The sequence below is a fragment of the Aquarana catesbeiana genome, linkage group LG04, assembly GCF_042186555.1.
Source record: "Aquarana catesbeiana isolate 2022-GZ linkage group LG04, ASM4218655v1, whole genome shotgun sequence".
NCBI lineage: Eukaryota > Metazoa > Chordata > Amphibia > Anura > Ranidae > Aquarana > Aquarana catesbeiana.
Genome location: NC_133327.1, coordinates 273512920 through 273530487, shown reverse-complemented (window position 1 = coordinate 273530487; position 17568 = coordinate 273512920). Strand labels below are relative to the sequence as shown.

The following is a 17568-nucleotide window of genomic DNA, read 5'->3' as shown; positions in this document are numbered from 1 at the left end:
AATATATTTAATATTTCTTCAATTTCTGACTGCTTGAATTAATTTTTTGAGGAAAAGTTGAAAACCATGGGCACTTGGGTATTAATCGTGATGCATCGTGATGCATCGCGGAATCGCATCGAATCGAATCGTGGATGGGATAATCGTAATCGAATCGAATCGTGAGGTGAGTGAAGATGCGCAGCTCTAGTTTCTATAGTGTGAACTGGCCCTAAAAGCATAAAAAAAGCGTAGTAACTGACTTGTACCTATAGGTAAGCCTATAATAAGGCTTACCTATAGGTATTGTAAATATTTACTGTAGATGCAGCCGGTGACGTAGTCCTGTGCTGTAAACTGCAGCTCCCCCCCCCCCGTGATGTCATCGCGGCTTCGGTCACTCACAAAGCCGGAGTCCACAAACCCGAAAGGAAGACCGGGTGAAGATGGGATCGCCTTCAGCGGTAACAGCGTGCCGCTGTAAGGCTTTGTTTTCAAGCAAGTTTCACATAATATGCTAGTATGAGATGCATACTATCACATTATGACATTGCCTTTCAGGTTTAAAAAAAAAAACAAAAAAAAAACCACACCCAGCGCGGTTTATGTTCGAATAGCATTTGTCAATTATCAAACGTACTAAGTATTTTTGCATCCATTTTCGTATGATTGGAAAACATACAAGTGTATGGCCAGTTTTAGATTGTAAACTCCATGAGAGCAGGGACAGAATAAATTATTGTGAATCAGGGAGTGTCCTATGACAGAGTGCAGCTCTAGTTCTGCCATCTACTGCCACTGGGTAAATAATGTGTTCCTCCCCTAGGCACAGTCCTCATGACTTGTAACCCTCTGAATAATTGGAGGGAGGGACCATCTATAGACAGGAACTAGACAGAAATTAAAGTAGTTTAGTGTCACAGCTGAGCTCTCATACAACAACTCAAGACATCATCTGAGATCAACAGATCTGGAAGTGATTGGAATCTCCAAGGGCAATCTTTAACCCCACTACTGCCTTGTCTTACCCTCAGGAGACATATACAAGGTAATATGACAGAATGGGCCAGGGGTTTGCTGTGTGTTTATGTATGACATAATGAGAAGTGTACTGCTAGATTGCAGAAGTTCACAATGTCTGTGTTGTTAGGAGAGAATGTACCTGGATGAGACATGTATTTTTGATGGCTACTCTAAGATCACAATGTTCAGAGGAGTTTTACAAATCAGCTTTGATTTGATCATCAGTGGCTGGAGACATCAGAAATGTTATGACAGTAAAGGGCTGTCTATAAGAAACTTTCCTTGTGTGGTCACTGGGTGGTGCTGCTGAGTCATCTGTATTAGTCATTCATGAGTCCTGGGACAAGCCTGGGCATAATCTGCACTTTTATCTCTGTGTCTATTTATACTACCACCTGATCATGTGTGTACTGGAAAGTGATAGTTCACAGCTCAGGCCATTCTTTTTTGTCATACGGCACTGCGTTATTTTAACTGGCAATTGCGCGGTCATGCAACACAACGTTGTACATAAATAACATTTTTATTTTCCACTATAAGGCTGGATTCACACCTAGGCAGGTTTTGTGCTTTTTGCATTTTGCAGATTTGCACTACAGTCCATTTAACATGGTTTCCTATGGAACATGTTCTGTAGAGCACATCTGCAAAATGCAAAAAGCACTAAAAATGCCTAGGTGTGAATCCAGCCTAAAACATATCCAATATTTTTTTTTAAAAAATCGAATTTCTTCATAAATGTGGGCCAATATGTATTCTGCTACATATTTTTGTTAAAAACCCCCCCAAAAAATTAGCATATGTTAATTGGTTTATGCGAACGTTATAGCGTCTACAAGCTATTGTATATATTTATGATTTCTTTTAATACTAGTAATGGCGGCGATCAGCGACTTATAGCAGGACTGCGATATTGTGGAGGACAATCAGACACTAACTGACACTTTGCGGGAACCAGTGACATTAATACAGTGATCAGTGCTAAAAATGTGCACGGTCACTGTACTAATGACTCTGGCTGGGAAGGGGTTAAACATCTGGGGCGACCAAAGGGTTAACTGTGTGTAGCCAGTGTTTTTGTGTACTGTATGTGCTGCTTTTACTAGGGAAAGAGATGGACTCTAGTCCCTGCTTTGCAGAAACACAAAATCCCCCCCCCCCCGTCAGAACCGGGATCTGCCTTGTTTACATAGGCAGATCCCCATTCTGTGTGGTTTACCAAAGATTGTCGGGTGCTGGATGACATCGAGTGCCCCACACTCGCAGATTGGCTCCTGATGTGAATAATCACGCGCCCCCTGCAGGAGAAAGTGCAGGATCACATACATACATATATATATATATATATATATATATATGCGATCCTGCACAGAGCTGCCGCTCTATAGCAGTTTTCCTGCTGTAGGGGGTGCAGCTCTGTGCAGGATCACATATATACAGTGAAGGAAAAAAGTATTTGATCCCCCGCTGATTTTGTACGTTTGGCCACTGACAAAGAAATCATCAGTCTATAATTTTGATGGTAGGTTTTTTTAACCAGTAAGAGACAGAATACCAAACAAAAATATCCAGAAAAACGCATTTCAAAAAAGTTATAAATCAAAGCTGATTTCTAAAACTCTGAACATTGTGATTTTGGAGTAGCCAAAAAAACTATTAGATAAGCACCTGAACGACGGCAACATACAGGGATATACAATGTAATACTGACATATAATCACACATAGGTTGGACTTGATGGACTTGTGTCTTTTTTCAACCTCACCTACTATGTAACTATATTCTACTTTTTTTTCTGGAACTGGAATGCACTGAAACTGCAAGCACTGGTGTGAACTATGCCATTAAAGACCATATAACCTACTTTCCATGCGTTTTTGATGCATAAAAAAAAACACACTGGACTGCATGTAGTGTGAACTGGCCCTAAATAAAGACATGGGTGTTCCAGTTCGTTTTTAGGTGCCTCCCAGTGTGTTTTGAATGCGTTTTACAGCACTCCATTACAGTCCAGTGCAGGAAAAATGCACTGAAACTGGAAGCACTGGTGTGAACTATGCCATTGGAAACCATATAATCTACTTCCCATGCATTTTTGATGTAGAAAAAAGCACTGGACTGCATGTGGTGTGAACTGGCCCTTAATAAGGACATGTGTGTTCCAGTATCATTCCATTACAGACCAGTGCAGGAAAAATGCAGCATGTTCTACACGTCCTTATTTAGGACCAGTTCACACCACATGCAGTCCAGTACGTTTTTTTTTTGCATCAAAAACACATTGAACGTAGGTTATATGATTTTCATTGGCATAGTTCACACTAGTGCTTGCAGTTCCAGTTCCAAAAAAAAAAATAGAACATGCTGCATTTTTCCTGCACTGGACTGTACTGGAACGTGTTAAAACACATCAAAAACGTACTGGAAAGCACCAAAAAAACACACTGGAACACCCATGTCTTTCTTTAATGTTAAGAAAAGAGGGGGAAAAAATGCACTGGGCTGCATCAAAAACGCACCAAAAATGCATAAAAAAACACATCAAAAACGCACATGCAGAAAAGCATCTGGAATGTATTTGGACTGCATTTCTTTAATGTGAACTGGCCCTTAAGGTTAAGAAAAAAAAGGGGGCTTACCTGTTTAAAAAAAAAAAAAAAAAGAGGGGGAAAAAATGCACTGGATCGCATTAAAAACGCACATGCAGAAAAGCATTTGGAACGCATCCGGACTGCGTTTCTATGGTGTGAACTGGCCCTCAAAGCATACAAAAAGCCTACTAACTGACTTATACCTATAGGTAGACCTATAATAAGGCTTACCTATAGGTATTGTAAATATCTCCTAAATGTGCACCGTTTAGGAGATATTTACTGTAGATGCAGCCGGTGACTTAGTCCTGTGCTGTAAACTGCAGCTCTTGCCCCCCAGGATGTCATTGCGGCTTCGGCCACTCACAAAGCCGGAGTCCGCAAACCCGAACGGAAGACCGGGTGAAGATGGGAGCGCCTTCAGCGGTAACAGCGCGCCGCTGTAAGGCTTTGTTTTCAAGTAAGTTTCACATAATGTGCTAGTATGCAATGCATACTAGCACATTATGACATTGCCTTTCAGGTTTAAAAAACAACACACACACTTAGCGCGGTTTACTACCACAGTAAAACCTTAGATTGTGAGCATAATTTGTTCCGGAAACATGCTTGTAATCCAAAGCACTTGTATATCAAAGCAAATTTCCCAATAAGAAATAATGGAAACTCAAAAGATTTGTTCCACAATCATTTATTCATAGGTCCTTCAGTTTATAGTCCATATAAAACGATTATAGCAATGTGACAGGTTGTGTAACCATAAAATGTCCATTCACAAATGGAAGCCTCCACAAAGGGGATTGGAAGCAAAATCCAGCAGGAGCTACAGAGTATAGAGGCGCCTCTAAGTGTAGCAATATATTGCTAAATGTTGTACCTTCATTAAATGTAACCATATTGCTACACTTAGAGGCACCTCTCTTCCCTTTTATATTCAGTTGTGACATGAAGCTGCTTGTATATCAAGACAAAATTGATTAAAAAATTTTGCTTGTCTTACAAAATGCTCTCAAACCAAGGTTTTACTGTAATGTGTTCCTCCCCTAAGCACAGTCCTCATGACTTGTAACCCTCTGAATAATTGGAGGGAGGGACCATCTATAGACAGGAACTAGACAGAAATGAAAGTAGTTTAGTGTCACAGCTGAGCTCTCATACAACAACTCAAGACATCATCTGAGATCAACAGATCTGGAAGTGATTGGAATCTCCAAGGGCAATCTTTAACCTCACTACTGCCTTGTCTTACCCTCAGGGGACATATACAAGGTAATATGACAGAATGGGTCAGGGGTTTGCTGTGTGTTTATGTATGACATAATGAGAAGTGTACTGCTAGATTGCAGAAGTTCACAATCTGGGTTATTTACTAAAGGCAACTCCACTTTGCTCTACAAGGGCAAAGTGCTCTTGAAATTGCACTGAAAGTGCACTTGGAAGTGCAGTCGCTTTAAATCTGAGGGGAAGATCTGAAATGAGGGGAAGCTCTGCTGATTTTATCATCCAATCATGTACAAGCTAAAATGCTGTTTATTTTCCTCGCATGTCACCCTCAGATCTACAGCAACTGCACTTCCAAGTGCACTTTCAGTGCAATTTCAAGTGCACTTTGCACTTGTAGTGCAAAGTGTATTTCCCTTTCGTAAATAACCCCCAATGCCTGTGTTGTTAGGAGAGAATGTACCTGGATCATACATGTATTTGTGATGGCTACTCTAAAGCCTCATACACACGATCGGATTGTTGGCCAACAAAACCGTGGAATTTTGTCTGAAGGGCGTTGGCCCAAACTTGTCTTGCACACAATTGTTGGCCAACAATTACGAACGTAGTGACGTACTACGTTGTTTTTCAGCTCTTTAGCGCCACCCTTTGGGCTACTTCTGCTAATTTTGTGTTAGTAGAAGTTTGGTGAGTGTTGATTCGCGCTTTTCTTTTCGCGTCCTTCATTTATCGCTTTTCAGTTTGCGCTTTTCAGTTAGTTTCTGAACAGCCATTCGTCAGCCAGCTATATTTGCGGAATCGGAGAGATAACGTGTTATTTATTTTTGGCCTTATTATTGGCCTTGGAGTTATTGCTTTGACATTATTTTTTTGGTTGAATAATAATGATTTGATTTGGTATATTTTCTATATTTTTGGATGTATAGAATGCACTTTTTGGTTAAGTTCTATTGGCAGATATCAAGTCTAATTTTATTTGTTTTCTTTTTTTAATGCACAATAAATTATGTGTTTTACTTCAAATTACATTTTGGGAGTAGGCAGTTACATTTTAAAAAATACAATGTAAAATTGACAAGGGACACCAACATACTTTGATCTTAAAAACTACGGGATAATGGTGTTGTGGTAACTTGCCCAAATAAAGAAAAAAACATAATAATATTATTGTTGATATCACTAGAAAAAAAAAAGCCTTGGAAATGTGTTTGCAATAACTCCATCGGTATCAACAGCAAAGCAGCTTCATTATTATCCCACTAAAGAAGGAGAGAATGTGCGCTGCATTTGGAGATTTCATAATTTGCTGCGTCACGAACGTTAATTCTCCATTATGACTGCTAGTTTACAAGACCGACCGCTTCTGCTTCTGAGCATGCGTGTTTGTACTTTGGCCTTTTGTCTGAAGGACTTGTGTACACACACACTCGGAAAATCCGACAACAGACATTTGTTGGCAGAAATTTTGAGAACCTGCTAGCCAACATTTGTTTTAGCGGAAAGTCTGACAATTGTCCGATGGAGCGCACACACGATCGGACTTACCGCCAACAGCCTGACATTGAACATTTCCCGTCGGATAGACCGATCGTGTGTATGGGGCTTAAGATCACAATGTTCAGAGGAGTTTTAGAAATCAGCTTTGATTTGATCATCAGTGGCTGGAGACATCAGAAATGTTGTTACAGTGAAGAAACTACAAGAAACTTTTGGCTTCCTTGTGTGGTCACTGGGTGGTGCTGCTGAGTCATCTGTATTAGTCATTCATGAGTCCTGGGACAAGCCTGGGCATAATTTGCACTTTTATCTCTGTGTCTATTTATACTACCACCTGATCATGTGTCTACTGGAAAGTGATAGTTCACAGCTGTCCTCATTAACCACTTGACCTCTGGAAGATTTACCCCACTTAATGACCAGGCCATTTTTTTGCCATACAGCACTGCGTTATTTTAACTGGCAATTGCGAGGTCATGCAACGTTGTACATAAATAAAATGTATATCCTGTTTCTTCCCCACAAATCTTTTGGTGGTATTTGATCACCTATGTGTTTTGTTTTTTGCACTATGATGAAAAAATATTGAAAAACAAAAACATTTATTTTTATTTTCCACTATAAAACATATCCAATAAATAAAAAATTAAAAAATCTAATTTCTTCATAAATGTAGGCCAATATGTATTCTGCTACATATTTTTGGTAAAAAAAATCCCAATTAGCATATGTTAATTGGTATACACGAACGTTATAGCGTCTACAAGCTATGGTATATATTTATGAATTTTTTTTTTAATTTTAATTTTTTTTATACTAGTAATGGCGGCGATCAGCGACTTATAGCAGGACTGTGATATTGTGGAGGACAATCAGACACTAACTGACACTTTTGACATTTTGCGGTTTGCGGGAACCAGTGACATTAACCACTTCAGCCCCAGAAGTTTTGGCTGCTGGATGACCGGGCCATTTTTTGCGATTCGGCACTGCGTCGCTTTAACTGACAATTGCGCGGTCGTGCGACGCTGTACCCAAACAAAATTGACTTCCTTTTTTCCCACAAATAGAGCTTTCTTTTGGTGGTATTTGATTGCCTCTGCGTTTTTTATTTTTTGCGCTATAAACAAAAAAGAGCGAAAATTTTTGCTATAATAAATATCCCCATTTTTTTTTAAAAAAGCAAATTTTTTCTCAGTTTAGGCCGATATGTATTCTTCTACATATTTTTGGTAAAAAAAATTGCAATAAGCGTATATGGATTGGTTTGCACAAAAGTTATAGCGTCTACAAAATAGGGAATTGATTTATAGCATTTTTATTATTTATTTATTTATTTTTTACTAGTAATGGTGGCAATCTGCAATTTTTATCGGGACTGCGACATTATGGCAGACACATCGAACACTTTTGACACATTTTTGGGACCAATGGCATTTATACAGCGATCAGTGCTATAAAAATGCACTGATTACTAGGGTTGTCCCGATACCGATACTAGTATCAGTATCGGCACCGATACCGAGCATTTGCCCAAGTACTTGTACTTGGGCAAATGCTCTCGATGCTTCCCCTGATACCTAGAAGTCAACTGTGATCGGCGCGTGGGGGAGTTACAAGATTCTCCCCCAGCGGCTTTCAGCTGCTTTAGTGACATACAGCGGTGATCGCTCACCGCTGACTGTCACTGCATCCTCCTCCATGCCCCCTCCGTTGCACTGTCCCCCTCCGCTGTCCCCCTCCGTTCCTCTCTCCTTTTCTGTCCCCCTCCGCTGTCCCCTCCGTTCCTCTCTCCTTCTCTGTGCCTCTCCGCTGTCCCCCTCCGTTCCCCTCTCCTTTTCTGTCCCCCTCCGCTGTCCCCTCCGTTCCTCTCTCCTTCTCTGTGCCTCTCCGCTGTCCCCCTCCGTTCCTCTCTCCTTTTCTGTCCCCCTCCGCTGTCCCCTCCGTTCCTCTCTCCTTCTCTGTGCCTCTCCGCTGTCCCCCTCCGTTCCCCTCTCCTTTTCTGTCCCCCTCCGCTGTCCCCTCCGTTCCTCTCTCCTTCTCTGTGCCTCTCCGCTGTCCCCCTCCGTTCCTCTCTCCTTTTCTGTCCCCCTCCGCTGTCCCCTCCGTTCCTCTCTCCTTCTCTGTGCCTCTCCGCTGTCCCCCTCCGTTCCTCTCTCCTTTTCTGTCCCCCTCCGCTGTCCCCTCCGTTCCTCTCTCCTTCTCTGTGCCTCTCCGCTGTCCCCCTCCGTTCCTCTCTCCTTTTCTGTCCCCCTCCGCTGTCCCCTCCGTTCCTCTCTCCTTCTCTGTGCCTCTCCGCTGTCCCCCTCCGTTCCTCTCTCCTTTTCTGTCCCCCTCCGCTGTCCCCTCCGTTCCTCTCTCCTTCTCTGTGCCTCTCCGCTGTCCCCCTCCGTTCCTCTCTCCTTTTCTGTCCCCCTCCGCTGTCCCCTCCGTTCCTCTCTCCTTCTCTGTGCCTCTCCGCTGTCCCCCTCCGTTCCTCTCTCCTTTTCTGTCCCCCTCCGCTGTCCCCTCCGTTCCTCTCTCCTTCTCTGTGCCTCTCCGCTGTCCCCCTCCGTTCCTCTCCCCTTTTCTGTCCCCCTCTGCTGTCCCCTCCGTTCTGCCGTGCCTCTCCGCTGTCCCCTCCGTTCCCCTCTCCTTCTCTGTCCCCTCCGTTCTCCCCCTCCGTTCCGCCGTCCCCCTCCTCCTCCTTCCTTTGTGAATGGACAGAGTCAGCTGACTCTGTCCATTCACATAACTGAAACATTGTAATCTTCTGTGATTACGATGTGTCAGTTTATGAATGGAGAGGAGCCGCTGTCTTCTCTCCATTCATTTTCAGTGCAGCTGAGGCTGCAGAGAAAGGGACTGGGGAATCTCTATCCTCTGTCTCTTTCTCTTTCTCAAGGGGGAGATATCAGAGGTCTGTTAAGACCCCTGACATCTCACCAAAGCCCCCCAACAGGGCTGATTAAAAAAAAAACAAAAAAAAAAAAAAAACACATATTGCAATAAAGAATAAAAAAAAAAATATTGTAAAAAATAAAAATTGTAAATTAAAAAAAAAAAACACACACACACATACACCGTTCACCCCCCCCCCCCCCCCAAAAAAAAAAAAAGCACTGTTAAAAGATTCGGTATCGGCGAGTACTTGAAAAAAGTATCGGTACTTGTACTCGGTCCTAAAAAAGTGGTATCGGGACAACCCTACTGATTACTGTAAAAATGTCACTGGCAGGGAAGGGGTTAACACTAGGGGGCGATCAAGGGGTTAACTGTGTTCCCTAGTGTGTGTTACTAACTGTAGGGCGAGGGAACTGACTAGAGGAAATGACAGGTTGTGGTTTCTAGCTGTTAGGAACACATGATCTATCGCTCCTCACAGAACAGAACAGGGATTTGTGTGTTTACACACACACGTCCCTGTTCTGCCTCTCATGCTTGCGATCGCTCGTGGCCAGCGGTTATCGCGACCATCGGCCACGAGCATTGGCGAACCCGCAGTGCAGCGTGCGCTCGCCTGCTATCCCGATCCCGTGAGCCAATGCATAGCTACGACGGTTTGTGGGATCGTGCCGACCTGCCACAGTAAAATGACGATGGCTGGTCAGCAAGCGGTAATACAGTGATCAGTGCTAAAAATATACATGATCACTGTACTAATGACACTGGCTAGGAAGGGTTAAACATCAGGGGCAACCAAAGGGTTAACTGTGTGCCAAGCCTGTGTTTTTGTGTACTGTATGTGCTGCTTTTACTAGGAAAAGAGATGGACTCTAGTCCCTGCTTTGCAGAAACACAAAATCCATCCCCCCCCCCCCCCCCCCCCGTTAGAACCGGGATCCCCATTCTGTGTGGTTTACCAAAGATCAGCGGGTGCTGGAGGACATCGAGTGCCCGACACTTTGGCTCCTGTGAATAATCACAGCAGAAGCGGCACGCGTGCGCCCCCTGCAGGTGGAAGTGCAGAACACACACACACACACACACACACACACACACACACACACACACACATACATATATATATATATATATATATATATATATATATATATATATATATACGTGATCCTGTACAGAGCTGCCGCCCTATAGCAGTTTTACTGCTGTAGGGGTGCAGCTCTGCGCAAGATCACGTATATACAGTGAGGGAAAAAAGTATTTGATTCCCTGCTGATTTTGTATGTTTGCCCAATGACAAAGAAATGATCAGTCTATAATTTTAATGATAGGTTTATTTTAGCAGTGAGAGACAGAATACCAAACAAAAATATCCAGAAAAACGCATTTCAAAAAAGTTATAAATTGATTTGCATTTTAATGAGTGAAATAAGTATTTGACCCCTTCACAAAACATGACTTAGTACTTGGTGGCAAAACCCTTGTTGGCAATCACAGAGGTCAGACGTTTCTTGTAGTTGGCCACCAGGTTTGCACACATCTCTGGAGGGATTTTGTCCCACTCCTCTTTGCAGATCCTCTCCAAGTCATTAAGATTTCGAGGCTGACGTTTTGTAACTCGAAACCTTCAGCTCGCTCCACATATTTTCTTTGGGATTAAGGTCTGCAGACTGGCTAGGCCACTCCAGGACCTTAATGTGCTTTTTCTTGAGCCACTCCTTTGTTGCCTTGGCCATGTGTTTTGGGTCATTGTCATTGCTGGAAGACCCATCCATGACCCATTTTCAATGCCCTGGCTGAGGGAAGGAGGTTCTCACCCAAGATTTGACAGTACATGGTCCCGTCCATCGTCCCTTTTAATGTGGTGAAGTTGTTCTGTCCCCTTAGCAGAAAAACACCCCCAAAGCATAATGTTTCCATGTTTGACTGTGGGGATGGTGTTCCTGGGGTCATAGGCCGCATTCCTCTTCCTCCAAACACGGCGAGTTGAGTTGATGCCAAAGAGCTTGATTTTGGTCTCATCTGACCACAACACTTTCACCCAGTTCTCTGAATCATTCAGATGTTCATTAGCAAACTTCAGACGGGCCTGTACGTGTGCTTTCTTGAGCAGGGGGACTTTTGCGGGCACTACAGGATTTCAGTCCTTCATGGTGTTGTGTCTTACCAATTGTTTTCTCGGGGACTATGGTCCCAGCTGCCTTGAGATCATTGACAAGATTCTCCCGTATAGTTCTGGGCTGATTCCTCACCGTTCTCATGATCATTGAAACACGAGGTGAGAACTTGCATGGAGCCCCAGACCAAGGGAGATTGACAGTTATTGTGTTCCTTCCATTTGCGAGTAATCGTACCATCTGTTGTCACCATCTCACCAAGCTGCTTGGCAATGGTCTTGTAGCCCATTCCAGCCTTGTGTAGGTCTACAATCTTGTCCCGGACATCCTTGGACAGCTCTTTGGTCTTGGCCATGGTGGAGAGATTGGAATCTGATTGATTGATTCTTTCTATGGACAGGTGTCTTTTATACAGGTAACAAACAGAGATTAGGAGCACTTCCTTTAAGAGAGTGCTCCTAATCTCAGCTCATTACCTGTATAGAAGACACCTCAAAGCCAGAAATCTTGCTGATTTATAGGGGATCAAATACTTATTTCACTCATTAAAATGCAGATCAATTTATAACTTTTTGAAATGCGATATTTTTGTTGTTATTCTATCTCTCATTGGTAAAATAAACCTACCATTAAAATTATAGACTGATCATTTTTTTTGTCAATGGGCAAATGTACAAAATCAGCCGGGGATCAAATACTTTTTTCCCTCACTGTATATGTATGATCCTGCACTTCCACCTCCAGCAGCTGAAAGTACCTAAAAAAAACTGTGGTTAAAGTGATATTAAACCCACAGTTTTTTAGGTACTTTCAGCTGCTGATTTAATAACTTTCTAAGTAAGTAACTTCTTTATCATTTAATCCCTGACTGTACTCCTGTTTAACCGCTTCAACCCTGGAAAATTTGGCTCCTGAATGATCAGGCCATTTTTTGCGATTCGGCACTGCGTTGCTTTAACTGACAAGTGCGCCGTCGTGTGGCGCTGTTCCCAAACAAAATTGTCCTTTTTTTCCCACAAATAGAGCTTTCTTTTGGTGGTATTTGATCATCTCTGCGGTTTTTATTTTTTGCGCTATAAACAAAAAAGAGCGACAATTTAGAAAAAAAAACGCAGTATTTTGTACTTTTTGCTATAATAAATATCCCCGTTTTAAAAAAAAAAAAAAAAGTTTATTTTTTCTCAGTTTAGGCTGATATGTATTCTTCTACATATTTTTGGTAATCGCAATAAGCATATATTGATTGGTTTGCTCAAAAGTTATAGCGTCTACAAAATAGGGGATAGATTTATAGCATTTTAATTATTATTCTTTTTTTTACTAGTAATGGCGGCGATCTGCGATTTTTATCGGGACTGCGACATTATGGCGGACACATCGGACACTCTTGACACATTTTTGGGACCATTGGCATTTATACAGCGATCAGTGCTATAAAAAGGGGTTAACACTAGGGGGCGATCAAGGGGTTAACTGTGTTCCCTCTCTGTGTCTTAACTGAAGGGGGACTGTCTAGGGGAGATGACAGATCGCTGTTCATACTTTGTATGAACACATGATCAGTCTCTTCTTCCCTCAGGGAACCAGGATCTGTGTGTTTAAAAATATAATAAAATAAATTTTAGTGCAAACATACACATTATATTACCCATTTTTTTTTTTTTTTGGTAAAATATAAAAGATGAGGTTGTATCGAGTAAATAAATACCAAACATGCAAGTCTTACAAGTCTTACAATTGTGTGCAGACAAAATTTTGCAAACTACGGTACCCAAAACTCTCAATATGTAAAGCTTTAAAAGCCTTTACAACTCAGTTTAGAGTTAACCAGGAGCTCTTGTGCTAAAATGATTGCTCTCGTATGTGCGGGGCAACAGGGTTTGCAGCAATTAAAAAAAAAATGTTAATACATTTTATTTGAATTACATTTTTTAAACATTTTTCTTTTATTTATTTTTAATTGATTACTATCACAAGTGGTTAATAAACCCCAGTGTTTCCCTCGCCCTTCACACCATTTAACCATACAGAGATCCCCTCAGTTAGATGTGTCCACTGGCTGTACCGGCGAGGAAATGGTGGATCTGAAACTGGAAGTGACAAAATCATCATGGCTTCTGGTTCCTTTGTTTTCATGTGAGATTAAGGCATGGATATGCCTCACTCTCACACCACTCTCCATCCTGAAGCTGGCAGTTGTGGTCCCGGGCTCCTGGTGAGTGGGAAAGCCCAGGAACCACGAGGAGCACTTCCGGCAGAAGGGGGGGGGGGGGGGGGGCACCGCCCTGTCTGCTCTGTTAAAGTGATTGGTGGCTATACAACCACCACATCACTGTCAAGCTGGGAACCGGCTGAACAGTAGCAGCCATCAGCTTGTGATTAACTGTTTACTCTTTGGACGTACTACGTACTAATCACAAGCTGGACTTGTTAAAGGGTTTGTAAACCCTTGCGGTTCTTCACCTCAATTCATTCTATGCATTGAGGTAAAAAAACCTCTTATGGTGCACCAGCCCCCCAGAGCCCCCCTTATACTCACCTGAGCCAGATCGTTCCTGCGCCAGAGACAAGCACACCTGTTCCAGCCAGTGTCTCAGGTCCTGATTGGATAGATTGATAACAGTGCAGTGTCAATAGACGCAGCAGGACACGGGAGCCCCGAGGGAGAGCGCTTCCCCAAACGGGCACTCGGGAAGAGGAGAAGCCAGGAGCGCCACTGAGGGACCCCAGAAGGGGAGGATCGGGGCTACTCTGTGCAAAACCAACTTCACAGAGGAGGTAAGTATGACATGTTTGTTTTAAAAAACAAAACAAAAAATGAACATTTACATATCCTTTAAGCTGCTACTCTGAGCACTGCCCCAGGTTTCTTGTTTTAGGGTGGCTCCTTTTACTTGCTGTATACTATGGAGCCACCCTTTCATGCAGGGACTTGTGTCTCCCAACGCTGTGTGCATTTATAGACACACACCCCCTGTAACCTAGGATAACAAGGCACTCTTCTGCTTCTCTCTCCTCCCTCTCTTCCCCAAGACAACAGACTGACTCCAGAGTGCACTGACAATCGGAAGTTCCGGTAAGTAGCACTGAGAGAGCAGGAGCCAGCACATTGAAATGCAAGTGCTGGGGTATGAATTTTAACCATTGGTTTAGTGGTGAATATTATTTTTTTTATTATGCTCAATGTGTTAGGCTAAGAAAATGATGAGGGTTTAATATTACAATAAAGCTGGCCATGGGCATATAGATTTCTTTTGATCAGCCAGCGGGCAAATGACTGTGGCCTGTGGGCTGAACAAAAGACCAATTCCACCATCCACACTAAGTGGTGGTTCACACTAGCGCAAGGTCAGACATCGTATGTGATTCGCACAGCACAGCTGTGCAGATCACATGTGATGTCTGTGCGATGTGAATTCAGCCATACAGATTGTATGGCTGAATTTGCATTGCATTCGGGCCAAAATCGTGCAGGACCCGTTTTTTTGTCCGCACCAGAATCGGATCGCATAGGTGTTCAGACCCATGCGATCCGATTCCTGTCCAAATTCACAGTTCGCACTGCGATTTATGAACCGATCTGGGGGTGTCGTTCACTTTGTATTGACACCCGCAGCGGTCCGCATAGGGCAGCATGAACTGCCTGTGGGTTGTGTGCGATGCGGGAACCAGCACTGGAATCGTGCAGGTTCTCGCATCGCATATGTGTGAACCGAGGCTAACAGCGCAGGTGAAGGAATCGCCCACTGCAGGGTACTGTAATCTGACATCTGGCGCTTCTTGTTGACAGAATACGCAAACAGTGTCTACATCTGATTGGATGCAGGAACTATTTGGCTGACAATATTTCACCCAGCTCTTTTAATGAAAGTCAATTGAAAAGTCAACTTTGAATCTGCCAAAACTCAATACTTGTAAGGCCATTTGAAAGTGTGTTACCTCTTTTGCAGCCAGTGGGAAAACACCTACTTTATATTTGTTGCATTATCTCATTCACATAGCATAACTTATAATAAAATATATATAATATGTATATATTTGTACTATTATTACTGCTTACCTTTTTACTTACTTTTTATTTGCTTAAAAATCCTACCTAACTTTCCCTTTCTATGTAATGTTACAGCAGAAGAAAAGCCAGCCTTCCGATCCCATAAAAAACATAGAACCTGATTTAAAAAAAAAAAAAAACATTTGTTTACTGAACAATTTTTCCAGCATGAATCTTATTGTACTGGTAGATTCTCATTATCATTTATAAACTAGATGTGTAAACTGTCTATTCTAACAAAGGGTAAGGCCCCTTTCACACAGGGCTGTTTGTGTACGGACTCCGCTTGCTCAGCAGGGATCGCTCCGTTAATCCCCGCTGAGCTGAGCGGATGACAGGTTCGTCTTCGCTCTCCTCTATGGGGGGATCAGATGAAAACAGACCGCCTGTCTGTTTTCATCCGATCCGCCACATGGATGGAAAAGTGTGCTTTTCTCAAATCTGACTGCAAAAGTGTTAATACACTTTAAACCTGGGCATGTCAACGCAAAATGTTTCACCTTCAATACCTGACTCACCCACCTACACACAACAGGGCACTGCTGGCAACAGTACCCAATACTGGAACAAATGAGTCAGTAAACTTGTCAATGTTTTAACCAGTCTCTATATGCCATAGGCACCACAGTGGTTTGAGCATTTGTTCCAGAAATTATTGTTTAGTACTTGTAAATGCTCTTAGTGTTTTCTTTTAATTGATGAAAAATGATTCATCACTGATGTATATGGACGTAATAGTAAACAGCTTTTTTGATGTAAGATTCAACAGCAATTTTTTACAGCTCGCCAAAGTGAGTTTATAGATACAGAGTTCTGATGTCTAACCTGCAGCCCAGGGGCCGCTTGTGGCCCCTTTGGCATTTATTATGTTGCCATTGTGTGCCTCTGCGGGCAGTAGTCTGTGTTTTGAGCTGACAATACAATTTCAGACTGGGTTCCTGATGAACCCTGACGCCCCCTGCCCAACTTCCTTCAGGGGAAATATTGAAGGAGTCTACTATAAGGCTGGCCATACACGGAGCAAATTTCTTTCCTGCAACCACGTGTGAACCATGTTTGGCTGGCCTAATGGTCTCAAGACTAGAGTTCCCGATACCACTTTTTTAAGACTGAGTTCCAATACTTTTTTCAAGTACTCTCCAATACTGATTACCGATACTTTTTTTTAATGTCATGGCACAAATATGCAGCACTGATGACACGTGGACTGTGTCAGTAGTTTTTATTTTATAATTTTATTTTTTACAATTTATTTTTTATTATTTTTTATAATTTTTTTTACAATGCTTTTTTTTTGGGGGGGGGGGGGAGTAGATGGGGTCAATGTGTTTTTTATTTTTATTTTTATTATTTTTACAATTTAACCTTTTCAATATTTATTTATTACAATTCTTTTTTCTTTTTTATTAGCCCCGTTGGGGGGGGGGGGGGGGGGGCTTTGGTGAGATATCGACATCCCTTTTGAGACAGGGAAAAGGACTAAGGACAGAGATTCCCCAGTCCCTTTCTCTGCAGCCTCCGCTGCGCTGAAGATGAATGGACAGGAGAAAGAGGCTCCTCTCCATTCATAAACTGAAGCATTGTAAGAAAGTTTACGATGCTCAGTGACAGTTATGAATGAGCAGAGTCAGTCATCACTGACTGTGCATTCGGAAAAGGAAGGAGCCAGTAAATGACATACGGAGGGAGATCGAGGAGCATGGAGGGGGACCAGAACAGAGAGGGGGACCGAGGAGCAGAGAGGGGGACCAGAGCAGAGAGGGGGTCTGGAGCAGAGAGGGGGACCGAGGAGCACAGAAGGGGACCGAGGAGCAAAGAGGGGGACTGGAGCACGGAGGGGGACTGGAGAAGCACAGAGGGGGACCAGAGAAGGATATGGGGGACAGTCAGGGGTGATCGGTGCAGCACTGGCGAGGAGTTACAATCACCGATCTCCCTGTATAGATTTCAGTAAATCAGCTGACAGCCGCAGGAGGGAGAGGAGGAGAAGCGGCCGTTGAAATCTATACCGGGAGATCTGTGATTGTAACTCCCCCCACCGCTGCCGCTGCATCGATTATCCCTGACTGCCCATGTATTGGATTAAGCATCAGAGCATTTGCCCGAGTACATGCTTGATATCTGCACCGATACTGATGCTAGTATCGGTGCAACCCTACTCAAGACTATAACTGTTTCCTGAAGTATTTACTCATACCTCCCA

At 42.9% G+C, this 17568-nt stretch overlaps 1 protein-coding gene across 4 annotated transcripts in view; it reads left to right on the top strand.

Annotated features, from left to right (window-relative positions):
• The first annotated feature begins 806 nt into the window (after positions 1-806).
• Positions 807-17568, top strand: part of LOC141139943 (uncharacterized) — a 44715-nt gene continuing 27953 nt past the window's right edge. For 2 of the 4 annotated variants that reach the window (XM_073626569.1, XM_073626571.1), the window contains exon 1: positions 807-1027. The gene's annotated coding sequence lies outside the window, so the exon portion shown is untranslated. Of the gene's footprint in view, positions 1028-4656; positions 4863-17568 lie in introns of those variants that run through there. The other 2 variants (XM_073626570.1, XM_073626568.1) reach the window with 2 other exon arrangements.